Source organism: Spinacia oleracea, chromosome 6 (genome assembly GCF_020520425.1).
Source record: "Spinacia oleracea cultivar Varoflay chromosome 6, BTI_SOV_V1, whole genome shotgun sequence".
Taxonomy (NCBI): Eukaryota; Viridiplantae; Streptophyta; class Magnoliopsida; order Caryophyllales; family Amaranthaceae; genus Spinacia; species Spinacia oleracea.
In genome coordinates, this window is record NC_079492.1 from 25,037,187 (window position 1) to 25,057,111 (window position 19,925).

The following is a 19,925-nucleotide window of genomic DNA, read 5'->3' on the forward strand; positions in this document are numbered from 1 at the left end:
AACGAACATATACCAATCTCTATTGATCTAAGTGAAGATCAACTAGATTGAGATCAAGAAAAACTTATGGTACTTGAAAAGGTACATAGGAATAGTTCCTTATTCAAGGAAATAAAGATATGCTAAATATTGATGCTACACGCATAAACACTGGCAAAGGATCAAGCAAGATTCCTTTGAAGTTAACCATTGACAAGGACGAGCTATAGAGCATCGTGTTTTGAAATGGCAACATGGATTGGAGACCATGAGTTGTTGCTTGGGATATTAAAATATTAATTTCTATGTTCTAAGATACAGCTGGAAAGTATTCCACATATCTGTGAACTGCTTGGATAAGTAATTCCAAACAAAGCATCACTAGCAACCTATAAAGTTGAAGTAAAAGTACTTATTGCCTAAGAAGCAATAAAACATGGTTGTTTATGTTAAAGAGTTCTTCACTGAACTTGGGTAGATCACATGGTTCTTCATTGAAAAAAAATGCGTAGAACCACTCTTGAAGCAAGAAAAGACTAGATCACAAAATAAACATACTCAAAAGATCTTATCATCTATCTCGAAGAACATTCGATGAAAAGGATATTAAGATTGGCAAAGCATGATAACTAAACCTATGCAACAAGTGAGAAACAACACTCACATTGTAGCACTGGAAATCAAGCATAGCTTTGAATTCCATGAACTGTTTTAGAAGATGGGTTTGAGGCCCATGGTGGTAAAACATTGGGGTTGAACATTTATCATATATGAAATGAATTTTCATATTCCATTTAATCTTGGTTTAGTATTAAATGATGAGTCCCTTCAATTTGACGATATATTCAAGATAGACTGTCAGGACCAGTCCTGTGACTAAGAAATGTCTATCAAGTGAACTTGAATGTCAAAGGTTGAAAATGGTCCCTAGTCGGAGTTTTCTATAAAATTGGACGCATAGAAAACGTTAGACGACTAGAATGCAAGATGACTAGTAGTTCTGTTTCTTGAACTATGTGGACATGGCAATGTCATAATCATTTGCATAGATACTTACTTTGGGAAGACTAGTATCGGACAAGACCTATGAAACTTTACTGTAAGAGATGAAAATCTGTCATAAGTAAATTTCATTAAAATTATTAGACACTAAATCCTCAATACCTGAGTGATTTGAGATTACTTGTTTGAGAACTGGTTGCTTTGACGTTGACCAACCGTCGCACCGTAAAAGGAGGCTATAAAGGCAACGCTCAGGTAATCACCTATCAAACAAAGTCTAATCTCAAGATCGCAAGATTGGGATTGTCCTCCTATAAATCGGGATGAGATGCTTAAAAGTTGTACAAGGCCACTCGGAGAGCTAGAAACTGTGAAATGCATGGCCGTGCTCGGATGAATCATAGGCTATGATTATCTGTTTATTTGATCAGTTGAACTCTGAAACCGAGGAACACCTCTGGACATAATAAGGATGACAACTCTTACCTTATGTTCAAGAGCAAGCATCGAGCGACAAAGGAATTAGGAAATGCACACTTGTCCCTAAGGACAAGTGGGAGACTGAAGGAAATAATGCCCTTGGTCCAAGTATGCATTCTATGTTAAGTCTAATAAATGCGGTTCAGTATTAATTAACAAGTTAATAATTCAGTGAGATCAAGTGAGCTGAATGCCTAGCTAGAGGCCGCTTCAGTTCAAGTGGAATTAATGATATTAATCCACAGCTTACTCTTGACTGAACCCGTAGGGTCACACAAATAGTACGTAAACGGATCAAGTATTTAATGGCATTAAATACTCCATCTATGGATATTCGGAATCGGCGGATCTTGGTTTCAGTGGGAGCTGAGATCGTCACAGGCAAGAAATGAATACTCCGGAAACGATGATATTGCCGGAAACGGAAATATGGATCGTATCGGAAATATAAATATTATCCAAGTCGTAGATGTTGCCGGAAACGGAAACATGGTACGTATCGGAAAATATTATAGGAAATGGAAATATTGCCGGAATCGGAAATATTGCCGGAAACGGAAATATTGTCAGAATCGGAAATATTATCGGAATCGGAAAATAATTCCGGAAACGGAAATATTAAATATTTGTTCGAAACGGAAATTGATTCCGGAATCGGAAATATTGAATATTGTTCGTATCGGAAATGAATTCCGGAATCGGGAAATTAATCGGAAGTGTATCGTACGAATTAGCATCGGACGAGGCCTGCCAGACGAAGGCCCAGCACGAAGCCGGGCCATCGCCCAGCAAGCCAGCGCGCCACAAACGCACCAGCCAAGGTTGCGCCAGGGAATCCCATTCATTCGTCTACGCTCATCAAGTGTTTTTGAGCACTGAGTCTTGCTTAGAGTTATTCCATGAGACATGGGTAGGTAGCCTCGCTTGGAGTCCGCCATCTTGAACCTATCAAGCACCTTATTGATATAAGTGCTTTGACTAAGTCCAATCATCCTTTTAGATCTATCTCTGTAAATCTTGATGCCCAATATGTACTGTGCTTTTCCTAGATCTTTCATCGAAAAATATTTCCCAAGCCAAATCTTGACAGAGTTCAACATAGGAATGTCATTTCCGATAAGTAATATGTCGTCGACATATAATACTAGGAAAGCAATTTTGCTCCCACTGACCTTCTTGTATACACAAGATTCGTCTGCGTTCTTGATGAAACCAAAGTCACTGACTGCTTCATCAAAACGTATATTCCAGCTCCTGGATGCCTGCTTCAATCCGTAGATTGACTTCTTTAGCTTGCATACCTTTTTAGCATTCTTTGGATCCTCAAAACCTTCAGGTTGTGTCATAAACACAGTTTCTGTTAAAACGCCGTTTAAGAAAGCAGTTTTGACATCCATCTGCCATATTTCGTAATCGTAATATGCAGCGATTGCTAACATTATCCGAATAGACTTTAGCATTGCAACTGGTGAAAAGGTTTCATCGTAATCCACACCGCTGTAACCTTTTACAACCAATCTAGCTTTGAAAACTTCAAGTTTCCCATCCTTGTCCTTTTTCAGTTTGAAAACCCATTTGCTTCCAATGGCTTGGTAACCATCTGGCAAATCGACCAAATCCCATACTTGGTTTTCAGACATGGAGTCTAATTCAGATTGCATGGCTTCTTGCCATTGCTTGGAGCTAGGGTTCGTCATAGCTTGTTTGTAAGTCGCAGGTTCATCACTTTCAAGTAATAGAACGTCATAGCTCTCGTTCGTCAAAATACCTAAGTACCTTTCCGGTTGAGATCTATATCTTTGCGATCTACGCGGGGTAACATTTCTAGATTGACCATGATTCTCACCAGATTCTTCTAAAGATCTCTGAGTTTCATCCTGAATGGCATCTTGAGCATTCTCTAGAGTTTGTTGTTCGACTCGAATTTCTTCGAGGTCCACTTTTCTCCCACTTGTCATTTTGGAAATGTGATCTTTCTCCAAAAAGACACCATCTCGAGCAACAAACACCTTGTTCTCAGATGTATTGTAGAAGTAATACCCCTTTGTTTCCTTTGGATAGCCCACAAGGATACATTTGTCAGATTTTGGATGAAGTTTGTCTGAAATTAATCGTTTGACGTATACTTCACATCCCCAAATCTTCAGAAAAGACACATTTGGAGGCTTTTCAAACCATAATTCATATGGAGTCTTTTCGACATCTTTAGACGGAGCTCTATTTATAGTGAGTGCAGCTGTATTTAGTGCATGTCCCCAAAATTCTAATGGAAGTTTGGCCTGACCCATCATTGACCTGACCATGTCCAGCAAGGTTCTGTTCCTCCGTTCCGACACACCGTTCCATTGAGGTGTTCCAGGAGGAGTCAATTCTGATAGAATTCCACATTCTTTCAGATGGTCATCAAATTCATAGCTCAGATATTCACCGCCTCTATCAGACCGCAGTGCCTTAATCTTCTTGCCTAATTGATTCTCTACTTCACTCTGAAATTCCTTGAATTTGTCAAAGGATTCAGACTTATGCTTCATTAGGTAGACATAACCATATCTACTGAAGTCATCAGTGAAAGTGATAAAGTAGCTGAAACCACCTCTAGCATTTGTACTCATTGGTCTACATACATCTGTATGGATTAAACCCAATAGTTCATTTGCTCTTTCTCCAACTTTAGAGAAAGGTTGCTTTGTCATTTTGCCAAGTAAACATGATTCGCATTTACCATAATCCTCTAAGTCAAATGGTTCTAGAATTCCTTCCTTTTGAAGTCTTTCTAAGCGTTTCAAGTTTATATGGCCTAATCGACAATTCCACAGATAGGTGAGATCTGAATCATCCTTTTTTTCCTTTTTGGTATTTATGTTATATACTTGTTTGTCGTGATCTAGTAAATAAAGTCCATTGACTAATCTAGCAGATCCATAAAACATCTCTTTAAAATAAAACGAACAAGTATTGTCTTTTATTAAAAAGGAAATCCCTTACCATCTAAGCAAGAAACTGAAATGATGTTTTTAGTAAGACTTGGAACATGGAAACATTCTTCCAGTTCCAAAACTAGCCCGGAGGGCAACGACAAATAGTAAGTTCCTACAGCTAATGCAGCAATCCGTGCTCCATTTCCCACTCGTAGGTCGACTTCACCCTTGCTTAACTTTCTACTTCTTCTTAGTCCCTGTGGATTGGAACATAAGTGTGAGCCACAACCTGTATCTAATACCCAAGAAGTTGAATTAGCAAGTATACAGTCTATAACGAAAATACCTGAAGATGGAACGACTGTTCCGTTCTTCTGATCTTCCTTTAGCTTCAAGCAATCTCTCTTCCAATGCCCCTTCTTCTTGCAATAGAAGCATTCGGATTCAGAAGTGGGTTGATTGGCCTTTCCTCTTTACAGATTTGGTGCCAGTTTGCTTAGTTGGGCTGGCCTTGTTGCCACCTTTCTTAGCATTCCTCTTCTTTCCAGATTTCTTGAACTTGCCCCCACGCACCATAAGCACATCCTGCTTATCACTTTTGAGCGTCTTTTCAGCGGTTTTCAGCATACCGTGAAGCCCAGTGAGCGTTTTGTCCAGACTATTCATACTGTAGTTCAGTTTGAACTGATCATACCCGCTATGAAGAGAATGGAGGATGGTGTCTATAGCCATTTCCTGAGAAAATTGCTGATCCAGCCGACTCATATTCTCAATGAGTCCAATCATTTTGAGAACATGTGGACTTACGGGCTCGCCTTTCTTAAGCTTGGTCTCAAGAATTTGCCTATGAGTCTCGAATCTTTCGACTCGAGCCAGATCTTGGAACATGTTCTTCAATTTACTGATGATTTGTGAAAGCATCTGAGTTGATGAACGTTTTCTGAAGATCTGCACTCATGGTGGCGAGCATTAGACATTTCACATCCTTGTTGGCATCAATCCAACGGTTGAGGGCTGCCTGAGTGACCCCGTCGCCTGTGGCTTCTGGCATCGCCTCTTCTAGGACATACTCCTTTCCTTCCTGCATAAGAACTATTTGCAAGTTCCTTTGCCAGTCAAGGAAGTTTTTCCCGTTCAACTTCTCCTTTTCGAGAATTGATCGAATGTTGACTGAATTGTTGTTTGCCATATTTAAAACTACAATTGAAAAGAATAAACAAATAAATAACCATTCACAGTTTCTCTTAATAAACTTAAATTCTAGCATACATGCATAATTTAATGTTCATTAAGCATTTTATTCAAGTTATGTGTTCCGGCAGGTGTGAATAAAATTATTCCAAGATCCTAAAATCATTGAAGAACTAAGCACAGTTTGTCGACTTAATCCTAAAACATTTTAGGTAAGCAAAAGCCTTTTGCTAATAGTCTAGAAACTATTCTTGGTTGATAGGTACGTCTAAGAACTTGTTAGGTAAACCTATCGATTTTGCCACAACATAAAAGGACTCCTTACTTATATCGTTGAGTTTCACCAAAACTAACATGTACTCACAATTATTTGTGTACCTTGCCCCTTTAGGACCAATAAGTAACACCTCGCTGAGCGAAAACTATTACTAGATTGCTGTAAAGGATATCCAAGCAAGTGTATATTTTGGCATGGCACCTTTTAACTCAATTTTTAAGTTTGGAACTTAAGGCTCTTACTATGTTGGTTAGATTTTAAGTGAACTAAAATCCTTAATCATGCAACATAATCAAGCTTTTGATCTCATGCATTTTAAGACATATTTAAAAGCAATAAATAACTTAAAACATGCATAAGATAAATGTGATCTAGTATGGCCCGACTTCATCTTGAAGCTTTAACTTCAAAGTCCGTCTTGAAAATCTCCGTGGGAGGCACCATTTTCTTCAAATAGAATAAACTATAATTAAAACTAATTACAACTATTTGATGGTACGCAGACCATATTTGAATTGAAAAAACAACTTTGGTACTTTAGACCAATTACATTCAAATTAATGGTACGCAGACCATATTTTCTATCCTATTTAGGCCATAATAGTCACTTCATAACCTGCAAAACAGTACATATACAATATATATACCATTCACCCATTCATTATCATGAATGGCCCACATAGCTGGTTAGTAAAACACATTATGCATCACATAAACATTTGCAGCAATTAATCAAGGGCACCAATAATCTACAAATTATTCAGTCCTTATTAATTCTAATCAAGTTGTTTTAACCTTAAGGATTTGTAGACCTAATCAAGAGTATATGACTAAAAAGGGCTCCCACTTAAACCAATAAATTCATATGCTTTACTAATTTTAAACATAAAAATGTATTTCTAGTCTAACCGGAAACATACAAATTTAATTAAAATTTAAAGCTCATATATATAAATTTATAATTGAATCCAAAAAGTTTAATTTAATTTCAGTCGTATTTAAATTATTTCATGATTTTAATTTTAGTAAAATAATTAGAATAAATAAAATTTATTATAATTACAATATACAAAATTAAAATCCAAGAAAATAATTTAAATTATTAATTTTAAAATTAATTAAAATTACGTAAACTGAAAATTTCAAATTAAAATTTCAAAACGATCTAATCGCAACGCAACAATCCCACGCAATGCACGCCCATGGGCCACACGCACACAGCCATCGCTGGCCATGTGCGCGCAGCCCATGCGCTGCCTCGCATTGCTGCTGCTCACCATCGCAAGGCATCACGCGAGCTGGTGCTTGCTGCGCGCGCCAGCGCTCGACGCACGAGCATGCTGCCGCAGCCCATCGCTGGGCGCAGCGCTCGTCGCACGTCGCAACACGCACTCGCACGCCATCGCTGGGCGCAGCGCTCGTCGCACGTCGCAACAAGCACTCGCACGCCATCGCTGGGCGCAGCGCTCGTCGCACGTCGCAACAAGCACTCGCACGCCATCGCTGGGCGCCGCGCTCGTCGCACGTCGCAACAGCGCTCGCTGCCCGCGAGCGATCGATGCTTGGCTCAGCACTCGTGGCACGCGAGCTTACGCTCGCTGCGCGCGAGGCTCCGCATGCTTGCGCGAGGCAGTGCGCGCTGTGGCGCAGCTCGCTTGCTGCCCACACGCGACTGCTCGTGCCTTGCTCTCTCCCTCGCTCATTCGCCCATTGCACACAGCCCACGAGACAAGGCGGGGCTGCTGCCTTGTGCTCGTGCACCATGGCCTTGCTCATTGCATTCGTACCGCATGGGCGACGAGCTCCCTTGCTTGTCGTCACATGCCCGCACTATACAACACCCCTTAAGGGTAACACGTAGCGTCCATTGCTTTGTGCGTGCAAGTTATATGAGCGAATCGCATAACAATTTAAAATATATATTCAAAATTAATGACAAATTAATAAATAATATTAATTTCATAATTTTAGGGCGAAAAATCGAAAATTTATTATTCAATTGATTTCCGATTAACATGGATTGAAGTCTAGGTCATAAAAATTTAATATTTAACATAAATTTACAATTTTTATGGTGGTTTTTAATCATAGGTATCTAATTAAATTATAACTAATTATGAAAATCAAATTAATTCTAAATTATTCCAATTTTCAACAAATTAATCATAATTACAAATTAGATTGCATAATTAACAAGGCTAGGCATTCAAACTTGTTAAACATATACAGTAGGTCAATAAAAAATTCAAGATTTATCAACAAGAATCGCAAATATTTAATTTAACATCTTAAATTTACGAAATTTTGCATTCGAAAAACTAAAACCTTCGAAAAGTCATAGTTAGGCTTCGAATTTGAGAATTCTGGGTTCGACCGAAAAATATTTTTTTGTCAAAATTTTAGAATGCCTTTTACATGCGGAATTGACACAAAAATCACTCGATTTGGATGAGTAACGAAGAAACGGCCGAAAAACTGCGTACCTATAATTAAATAAACGCAATTTGCAATTAATTAACAATTACGAAAATTAATCACCCATTTTAATTCTTGCAAATTTGTAATATTTAACCATGTTCATGCAATTTAGATTATGAAAATAATAAGAGGCTCTTGATACCACTGTTAGGTTATGATACATATGACAATTCATAAATCATGCGGAAAAACCATAAAGCCAGGAAAGCATATTATTTACACATAATCATTTAGCATAGTTTAGATGCATACTCTTTGTTGCGTGCCTTCCCTAGCTGCGCCCGAACCGAACAAGAACAAGTCTTTAGGACTCCAAGTGTCGTCCCTCCGTAGATAGTCCACAGCACGTCCGGATCCGCCTTAAGCTTGACCAACTAGGATCGCCCTTAAGGTACTTAGAATTTTCGGCACTTATTAGGCAATTGTATGACTGAATTTTTGCTCTCAAAAAATCACTTTGAATACTTGAATACTCTATGTAAATATGTGACCTTAGGCACCTATTTATAGAGTTATGGAAAAGGATTTGGAATCCTATTAGGATACTTATTTATTTAATTATAATCCTACTAGGACTCTAATTAAACAAACTAAATCTTTTAGGATTAGATTTAATCATATGACAAATCCCGGTAGCCTTAGGATTCGAGTAACACACTTCGAGTGATACGCTAGCACCGCACGCAGGCCTTGCGGCCCACGCACAGCGCCAGCCCACTCGTCGCAGCCCCGCGCGCGCGCCAAGGCCATTACTGGGCCTGGCCTTGCGCTGGACCGGGCGTGGCTTGGCAGCGTGTTTTTGGGCGCTTGGGCTTGCTGAGCGTAGGCCTGGCTTCGTGCTGGGCCTTCGTCTAGCAAGTCTCGTCCGATGCTAATTCGTACGACGCGCTTCCGATTAAATTCCCGATTCCGGAATTTATTTCCGATACGAACAATATTTAATATTTCCGATTCCGGAATTAATTTCCGTTTCGAACAAATATTTAATATTTCCGTTTCCGGAATTATTTTCCGATTCCGATAATATTTCCGATTCTGACAATATTTCCGTTTCCGGCAATATTTCCGATTCCGGCAATATTTCCATTTCCGATAATATTTTCCGATACGTACCATGTTTCCGTTTCCGGCAACATCTACCACTTGGATAATATTTACATTTCCGATACGATCCATATTTCCGTTTCCGGTAATATCATCGTTTCCGGAGCATTCTTTTCTTGCCTGTGACGATCTCAGCTCCCACTGAAACCAAGATCCGTCGATTCCGAATATCCATAGATGGAGTATTTAATGCCATTAAATACTTGATCCGTTTTCGTACTATTTGTGTGACCCTACGGGTTCAGTCAAGAGTAAGCTGTGGATTAATATCATTAATTCCACTTGAACTGAAGCGGCCTCTAGCTAGGCATTCAGCTCACTTGATCTCACTGAATTATTAACTTGTTAATTAATACTGAACCGCATTTATTAGACTTAACATAGAATGCATATTTGGACCAAGGGCATTATTTCCTTCAATAAGCACATCTTGCTTATCACTTTTGAGCGTCTTTTCAGCGGTCTTCAGCATACCATGAAGCTCAGTGAGCGTTTTGTCCAGACTATTCATACTGTAGTTCAGTTTGAACTGATCATACCCGTTATGAAGAGAATGGAGGATGGTGTCTACAACCATTTCCTGAGAGAATTGCTGATCCAGCCGACTCATATTCTCAATGAGTCCAATCATTGAGAACATGTGGACTTACGGGCTCTCTTTTCTTAAGCTTGGTCTCAAGAATTTGCCTATGAGTCTCGAATCTTTCGACTCGAGCCAGATCTTGGAACATGTTCTTTAACTCACTGATGATCGTGAAAGCATCTGAGTTGATGAACGTTTTCTGCAGATATGCACTCATGGTTGCGAGCATTAGACATTTCACATACTTGTTGGCATCAATCCATCGATTGAGGGCTGCCTGAGTGACCCCGTCACCTGCGGCTTCGGGCATCGCCTCTTCCAGGACATACTCCTTTTCTTCCTGCATAAGAACTATTTGCAAGTTCCTTTGCCAGTCAAGGAAGTTTTTCCCGCTCAACTTCTCCTTTTCGAGAATTGATCGAATGTTGAATGAATTGTTGTTTGCCATTATTAAAACTACAATTGAAAAAGAATAAACAAATAAATAATCATTCACAGTTTCTCTTAATAAACTTAAATTCTAGCATAGATGCATAATTCAATGTTCATTAAGCATTTTATTCAAGTTATGTGTTCCGGCAGGTGTGAATAAAATGATTTCAAGATCCTAAAACCCATTGAAGAATTAAGCACATTATGTATTTATGTTAGGTTATGATACATATGACAATTCAAAAATCATGCGGAAAGACCATAAAGCCAGGAAAGCATATTATTTACCCATAATCATTTAGCATAGTTTAGATGCATACACTTTGTTGCGTGCCTTCCCTAGCTGCGCCCGAACCGAACAAGAACAAGTCTTTAGGACTCCAAATGTCGTCCCTCCGTAGATAGTCCACAGCACGTCCGGATCCGCCTTAAGCTTGACCAACTAGAATCGCCCTTAAGGTACTTAGAATTTTCGGCTAATGTAGGCAATTATATGACTGAATTTTTGCTCTCAAAAATCACTTTGAATACTTGAATCGTGTATACAAATAATCCTACTAGGATGTGGATTTGTTAATTAGAACTTTATTAGGACTCTAAATAATAAAGCAAATCTAATAGGATTAGGATTTTAATCTTCGCACGAATCCTAATAGGATTAGGATTTCCCGCACACGCATCATACAAGCCGTGCACCCGCGCAGGCCTTGCGGCCCACGACAAGCGCACAGCCCATGCATAATTAAGCCACAATCAAGCCACAATCTCATGCAACATAATCAAGCCACAATCTCATGCATAATTAAGACATATTTAAAGCAATAAATAACTTAAAGCATGCATAAGATAAATGTGATCTAGTATGGTCCGACTTCATCATGAAGCTTCAACTTCAAAGTCCGTCATGAAAATGGATTGAAAACTCCGTCTTGAATTTCACCGTGGGAGGCGCCATTTTCTTCAAATAGGATAAGCAATAATTAAACTAATTACAACTATTTGATGGTACGCATACCATATTTAAATTGAAAAACAAATTTGGTGCATTAGACCAATTACATTAAAATTAATGGTACGCAGACCATATTTTCTATCCTATTTGGGCCATACTAGTCACTCCATAACCTGCAAAACAGTACATATACAATATATACCATTCATCCATTCATTATCATGAATGGCCCACATAGCTGGTTAGTGCTTCACATAAATATTTGCAGCAATTAATCAAGGGCACCAATAATCTACCAATTATTCAGTCCTTATTAATTCTAATCAAGTTGTTTAACCTTAAAAGATTTTAAGACCTAATCAAGAGTTTATGACTAAAAGGCTCCCACTTAAACCAATAAATTCATATGCTTTACTAATTTTAAACATAAAAATGTATTTCTAGTCTAACCGGAAACATACAAATTTAATTAAAATTTAAAGCTCATATAAAATTTATAATCGAATCCATTAATTTAATTTATTTCAGTTCAATTAAACGAATTTAAATTAATTCAAGGTGTAATTTTAGTAAAATAATTAGTATAAATAAAATTTATAATATTTATAATATTCAAAATTATAATCCGAGAAAACAATTTAAATTATTAATTTTAAAATTAATTAAAATTATTTCCGAACTGAAAATTCAAAATTAAATTTGAAACGACTCAAACGAGACACGACGAGGCACTTGGGCTTGTGCCCCAAGCCCCATCGAGTGCACGAGGCTTGGCGCCCCTTGATTGTTCGTACAACAACACGCAAGCAACCACACGCAATGCAGCACTGCAGGCCACGCTGCTCGCGCCCGCTTGCTCGTCGCCTTGCGTCTGCTTGCTTGCTGGGCGTGGCGCGCGCGCTGTGGCGCAGCACGCTTGCTGCCCAAACGCGTCTGCCACTGGCTTGCGCCTTGCCCTTCGCCCTTGCCCACTCGCCCACATGCGCACAGCACTCGACACAGGGCAGCGTGCTGCCTTGTGCTCGTGTGCCATGGCCCTTGCTCGTTGCATCGTACCGCATGGGAGACGATCTCCCTTGCTCGTCGTCGCATGCCCGCACTATACAACACCCCTTAAGGGTAACACGTAGCGTCCATTGCTTTGTGCGAGCAAATTTTATGAGCGAATTGCAAAAAAATTAAAACTTTTATTTCCAAAATTAATGAGAAATTAAAAAATCATATTAATTTCATAATTTTAGGGCAAAAAATCGAAAATTTATTAATCAATTAATTTTTGATTAACATGGATTCAAATCTAGGTCATAAAAAATTTAAAATTTAACACAAATTAACAATTTTTATGGTGGTTTTTAATCATTGGTACCTAATTAAATTATTAATTAATCATGAAAATTAAACCAATTCTAAATTATTCGAATTTCAACAAATTAATCATAATTACAAATTAGGTTGTATCATTAACAAGTCTAGGCATTCATAATTGTTAAACATATACTATAGGCCAATCAAAAACTCAAGATTTATCAACAAGAATCGCAAATATTCAATTTAACATCTTAAATTTACAAACTTTTGCGTTCGAAAAACTAAAACCTCCGAAAAGTCATAGTTAGGCTTCGAATTTGGAAATTCTGGGTTCGGCCGAAAAATTTTTGTCAAAATTCTAGAATGCCTTTTACATGCGGAATTGACACAAAAATCACTCGATTTGGATGAGTAACGAAGAATAAACATAAATCATGCGGATAAACCATAAAGCCAGGAAACATATTATTTACACATAATCATTTAGCATAATTCAGATGCATACACTTTGTAGCGTGCCCTCCCTAGCTGCGCCCGAACCGAACAAGAACAAGTCTTTAGGACTCCAAGTGTCGTCCCTCCGTAGAAAGTCCACAGCACGTCCGGATCCGCCTTAAGCTTGACCAACTAGAATCGCCCTTAAGGTTACTAGGAATTTCGGCTATTTGGGTTGCAAGTGTTTGGCTGATTTTTGATTGAAAATCTTACCTTTTGAATACTTCAAATCTCGATGTAAATATGTGACCCTAGGCACCGATTTATAGAGTTTATGGAAAGGAATTATAATCCTACTAGGATATGGATTTATTAATTAGAATCCTATTAGAAATCTAAATAATAAATTTAATCTTTTAGGATTAGGATTTAATCAATGCACGAATTCCGATAGGATTAGGATTCATTACGAACACGAGCATCGCACGACCACGAGGGAAGCACGCACTGCGCAGGCCTTGCGGCCCACACGCATGAGCGCTGCCTCGCAGCCCACGAGCACGCTCAGCGCTGGGCCTGGCCTTGCGCTGGGCCTGGCGAGGCTTGTGGCCTTCGTGTTGGGCGCTCGGCTTGCTAGGCGTGGGCATGGCTTCGTGTTGGGCCGTCGTCTAGCAAGCCTCGTCCGATGCTAATTCGTACGATGCGCTTCCGACTAAATTCCCGGTTCCGGAATTCATTTCCGATACGAACAATATTTAATATTTTCGATTCCGGAATTAATTTCCGTTTCGAACAAATATTTAATATTTCCTTTTCCGGAATTATTTTCCGATTCCGTTAATATTTCCGATTCTGACAATATTCCTGTTTCCGGCAATATTTCCGATTCCGGTAATATTTCCATTTCCAATAATATTTTCCGATACGTACCATGTTTCCGTTTCCGGCAACATCTACGACTTGGATAATATTTATATTTCCGATACGATCCATATTTCCGTTTCCGGCAATATCATCGTTTCCGGAGTATTCATTTCTTGCTTATGACGATCTCAGCTCCCACTGAAACCAAGATCCGTCGATTCCGAATATCCATAGATGGAGTATTTAATGCCATTAAATACTTGATCCGTTTACGTACTATTTGTGTGACCCTACGGGTTCAGTCAAGAGTAAGCGGTGGATTAATATCATTAATTCCACTTGAACTGAAGCGGCCTCTAGCTAGGCATTCAGCTCACTTGATCTCACTGAATTATTAACTTGTTAATTAATACTAAACCACATTTATTAACATTATATGCATACTTGGACCAAGGGCACTATTTCCTTCAGTCTCCCACTTGTCCTTAGGGACAAGTGTGCATTACCTAATTCCTTTGTCGCTCGATGCTTGCTCTTGAACATAAGGTAAGAGTTGTCATCCTTATTATGTCCAGAGGTGTTTCTCGGTTTTAGAGTTCAACTGATCAAATAAACAGATAATCATAGCTTATGATTCATCCGAGCACGGCCATGCATTTTACAGTTTCTAGCTCTCCGAGTGGCCTTGTACAACTTTTAAGCATCTCATCCCGATTTATGGGAGGACAATCCCAATCTTGTGATCTTGAGATTAGACTTCGTTTGATAGGTGATTACCTGAGCGTTGCATTTATAGCCTCCTTTTACGGTGCGACGGTTGGTCAACGTCAAAGTAACCAGTTCTCAAACAAGTAATCTCAAATCACTCAGGTATTGAGGATTTTATGTCTAATCATTTTAATGAAATTTACTTATGACAGATTTTCATCTCTTACAGTAAAGTTTCATAGGTCTGTCCGATACTAGTCTTCCCAAAGTAAGTATCTATGCAAATGATTATGACATTGTCATGTCCACATAGTTCAAGAAACAGAACTACTAGTCATCTTGCATTCTAGTCGTCTAACATTTTCTATGCGTCCGATTTTATAGAAAACTCCGACCAGGGACCATTTTTGACTTTTAACATTCAAGTTCACTTGATAGACATTTCTTAGTCACAGGATTGGTCCTGACGGTCTATCTTGAATATTTCGTCAAATTGAAGGGACTCATCATTTAATACTAAACCAAGATAAAATGGAATATGAAAATACATTTCATATATGATAAATGTTCAACCCAAATGTTTTACAACCATGGGCCTCGAACCCATCTTTAAAACAATTAGTGGAATTCAAAGCTATGCTTGATTTCCAGTGCCACAATGTGAGTGTTTTTTCTCACTTGTTGCATAGGTTTACTTATCATGCTTTGCCAATCTTAATATCCTTTTCCTCGAATGTTCTTCGAGATATGATGATAAGATCTTTTGAGTATGTTTATTTTGTGATCTAGTCTTTCTTGCTACATTAGTGGTTCTACGCATTTTGCAATGAAGAACCATTAAGTCAACAGACATGTGATCTTCCCAAGTTCAGTGAAGAACTCTTTAACATAAACAACCCTGTTTTATTGCTTTCTTAGGCAATAAGTACTTTTACTTCAACTGTATAGGTTGCTAGTGATGCTTTGTTTGGATTTACTTATCCAAACAGTTCATAGATATATGGAAGACTTTCCATCTGTATCTCAGCACATAGAAATTAATATTTTAATTTCTCACGCAACAAATCATGGTCTCCAATCCATGTTGCCATTTCAAAACACGATGCTCTATAGCTCGTCCTTGCCAATGGTTAACTCCAAAGGAATCTTGCTTGATCCTTTGCCAGTGTTTATGCGTGTAGCATCAATATTTAGCATATCTTTATTTCCTTGAATCAAGAACTATTCCTATGTACCTTTTCAAGTACCATAAGTATTCTTGATCTTAATCTAGTTGATCTTCACTTAGATCAATAGAGATTGGTATATGTTCGTCATGCCCAAAGTCATACAATACGTTTTTGGCGATCCTCATAATATATCATACATGATAAATTCTTTCGCAGAATAATTCCCAATTGAATTCTATTCATGTAACTTTAGCTCATCTAGTTTCAGTAGATACTAATTCCAGCTAAATTCTTTGACATATAATACAGGTTAAGAATCTCATTTAGACTCATTGATGTTTAATTTAGTAAATGCTTATACATAGTTCAAACATCCTTTACTTAGATTTATTCATATGGGTCGAATATCTCCAATGGAGTCTTTCGTGTTTGATTTAGTAAATGCCATTACTTAATCCAAAACAATATCATAAGATCTTTGTAAATAGATCTTAATACCCAGTATGTACTAAGTTTCTCCTTGGTCCATCATTGATGAATAATTTCAAACCTAAGTTATTTAGCATTTGAATGTTATTTCACAATAGAGAGATATGTGTGTGATACACATAGGACCAATTAAGTTTTTATGTACTCCCACTAAACTTCTTATATATCTATAAGAATCATGTATATTTTATGAAACTAAAATACTTATTAGCTTCACTAAAATACAATTCCAATTCCCAATTGCTTGCTTAAATCTGTACTCAGATTTCATAAGCTAGCATTCATTTCAAGCATTATTTGGATCCACAAATCCTATGACATGCCATGTACATAGTTTCTTCCAACATTTGATTGAGGATTACGTTTTGTCATCCAATTGCCATATGTACCAATGTGTAATCATTGCTTGATTTATAAACTTAAGCATTACGATTTTTCATGAGGTATCAACACAATCCACACCGTGAATTTTCTTGTAACCTTTAGCAACTAATCTAGCTTTGTGTGTGAACACAATTTCATGTTTGATGGTTTTTATTCCTTAAAACAAACTTGCAACCAATAGGTGTGAAACTATTCTTGCAAATCAACAAAATTTCAATTTTTTCATCAAAACATTGAGTATGTTTTATGGCCTCTAACCATTTAAAACATTTGAGTCTATATATGGCCTCTAACCATTTTAGGGAATCTGGGTTTCGTCATAGCTTTCTTACAAGTCACAAACTCATTAATCTACATGATAATAGTTTGACTGTAAGTTGTAGGTTTCTTCACTATCTAATAGAAGAATTGCATAGTGACCTGAACTCCATGTTTCTTCACTATTTAATAGAAGAATCTCATAGTTTCAGTGACTTGAACTCTATGCCTACTTGGGTATAGAACATCAAACAATAGAATATCAACAGGCATTTTGAGAGTCCTTTGAATATTCTGTTCTCCTTGAAGCACTTGTAAAGTCTTCTAAGAGATGTCTATTCTTTAAAGCCACTTCTAAAGTCCTTAAAGAATAAGTTCGGATTTTCTGAAGCACTTCGAAAAGCCTCCGGAATGTCCGTTTATGTTTGTTGTTCGCCTCGAAGACTTTCAAGGTCTATTTTCTCCCACTTGTCATTTTGGAAACGAATCTCCAAAAGGACATTATTTCGAGCAAACAAACATTATGTTCTCAAAAATTCGTGGTAGAAACAATACCCTTGTGTCTCATTTGAATAAATCACAATGAAACATATATCTATACTTGGGCCTTAGTTTGTTGAATAACAAACACTAAGCTCCCACTGAGTTTAGGAACTCTTTAGATATATTATGAAAAGATATTCTGAAATTACTTTTCAATAGCTTTGACGAATTTGGTTTTAGTTTGGTGGTAGTTGAGCATTTTGTTTTAGAAATTATAGGAAAATTCATTATGATTCATCATTTGATCGAATCAAGTATTAATTGACTTGGATCATTCCAACTTAGATATGCCATATCTTATGGAGCTAGATCGTGAAATTACAACGCACAATCATCGATGATCATTCTTGGTATAAGTAATCAACAACATGATCTAACCTAGATCTTTATGATTTCTTGCCATGTGGATTTTATACTTCTGAATCTTTGAACTAGCCAAACCGATTCAAATTTATATCACTTTGAGTAAATAAACTTATATTCACTCAAATCTATGTGAAATAATAAAGTCATAAAATCTTTCTTTAGCTTTGAACTCTATTGTCTAGGTATTCTAACAACAGTTCATATCTTTTGTTACATTCAACAAGTAAGACTGGCTTGTCTTGAATTGATCTAGAAATCAACCAACTTTCAAAATTCTATCGAAATAGAGCTTATGAATTTTAACTTGTTGATATGGTCAAAGCAACAATGCCAAAGATTAGTGGAACTCAAATCAAGGGGTTGATTTGAACCTAGTAAAGTTTTTATTGTTAAAGAGTTGTTTGTTTTTAATCAAGCATATTGCCTCAAACCGTAAATGACCATTTCATTCAAATAAACAAACAAACAAGCATTGTTTTCGTTCTTCTGAATGTGAGTCTTTCTGTGTTTGAAGCAGAAATTTAGGTACCATGATTATGGAACAAAATAGCCATTAAGTTCCAGCCTTTGAAAGGACTTAAAACTGTAACACCCCGACTATTCTCTCTTTTCTAAAATAACCTTTTAATATAAAACGTAGAGAATTATCAAGGCCACTTTAACACTTTCAAAAGTCGCCTAAAGAGAATTCTCCGCCTAAAACAACCAACAAGTAATCCCAATCAATTTCTAATCATTGACAACCATAATAAAGCATTCTAAATGCATCCTAAACATATTTAGAACTTTCCCCAATATCAAAACATAAACATTTGATTTCCTAGCATCATATTTATTGAATTAGTGATTGAAATTCGTTGAAAACTTTTTGCAAACATCGTACTTTAAATTTTCAGCAATATAAATTCATTTAAAAGCTTCACCAAGGTCAGTCTACGTTCCTAGTATTTCAAAACAACAAATTCAATAATCCATACTCAACCTACCATGATTAATAATCATAAAAACCTTGAATTTCATACTTTAAACCATCAAAATTAATATTTCAAAGTAATTTGATAATCTGAAAATTAATAACTTTATTATATAATTTGCATAATCTGAAATTTATAATTTAATCAAAAACCATAACTTTAATTCATGAAAACATAATTCGAATTAATAAAACATGATTAAGCCCTAACTTATTTTTAATTAATCAAAACTGAATATGAATTCGTTTATAATCTCAACCCAAATCTGAAAATCATGTTCAAACCATAAAAATTATAAATTTATTATCAAGAACATAATTTAAATTAACAATTATAATTAATTAAAATAATTAGTTACTTAGGGTTTAAGAAATAACCAATTCAAGAGGGAGAGGGGAGTGCTTGCCGACGGACAGGGTTGCGCGGCTAGGCGAGGTGGCTGCGACCCGAGGTGGCTGCCGGCACAAACAAAAAAAGAATGAGCCATGAACGAAAACAGAAAAAAAAAAGAAAACGAAATACAAAAAAGAAGGAAGACATTGGTCGGTGTGGGCCAGGAACGCGGCGGCGCAGCTACGCAGGCTGGGCGGCAACGTGGCGGCGGTGACTGCCGCACGTGAACAAAAAGAGAAACAAGTAAGGATAAGGAGGAAAACAGGAGAGGAGGAGCAGGGCAAGACAACCGAAAGAAGAGAGAGGAAGAAGGAGTTACCACGAGGGTCGACAGTGGTCGTCGGTGCAGGTGGTGGTCCGGCAGTGAGCGTGGTGCGGCGGCTGACAAGGGAGAGGAGAGGAGTTGCTGGTGTTGTGCGTGAGGTTGAAGGAGGATGGAGGGGTTTTGGTTTGCCTTGTTTGCACGTGAATTTGAAAAGAGAGAGGGAGTATTGGTTTGGGTTTTGTTTTTATTTTTGGTTTGGGCTTTTCCCAATTGGGCTAGGAGTAGGATTTAAGTTGTTAGAATCCAAATTTCTAATTTCAATCGAGCGTGATTTCGTAATTCGAATTCGTTTTGACGTAAAATCCGAAAATGT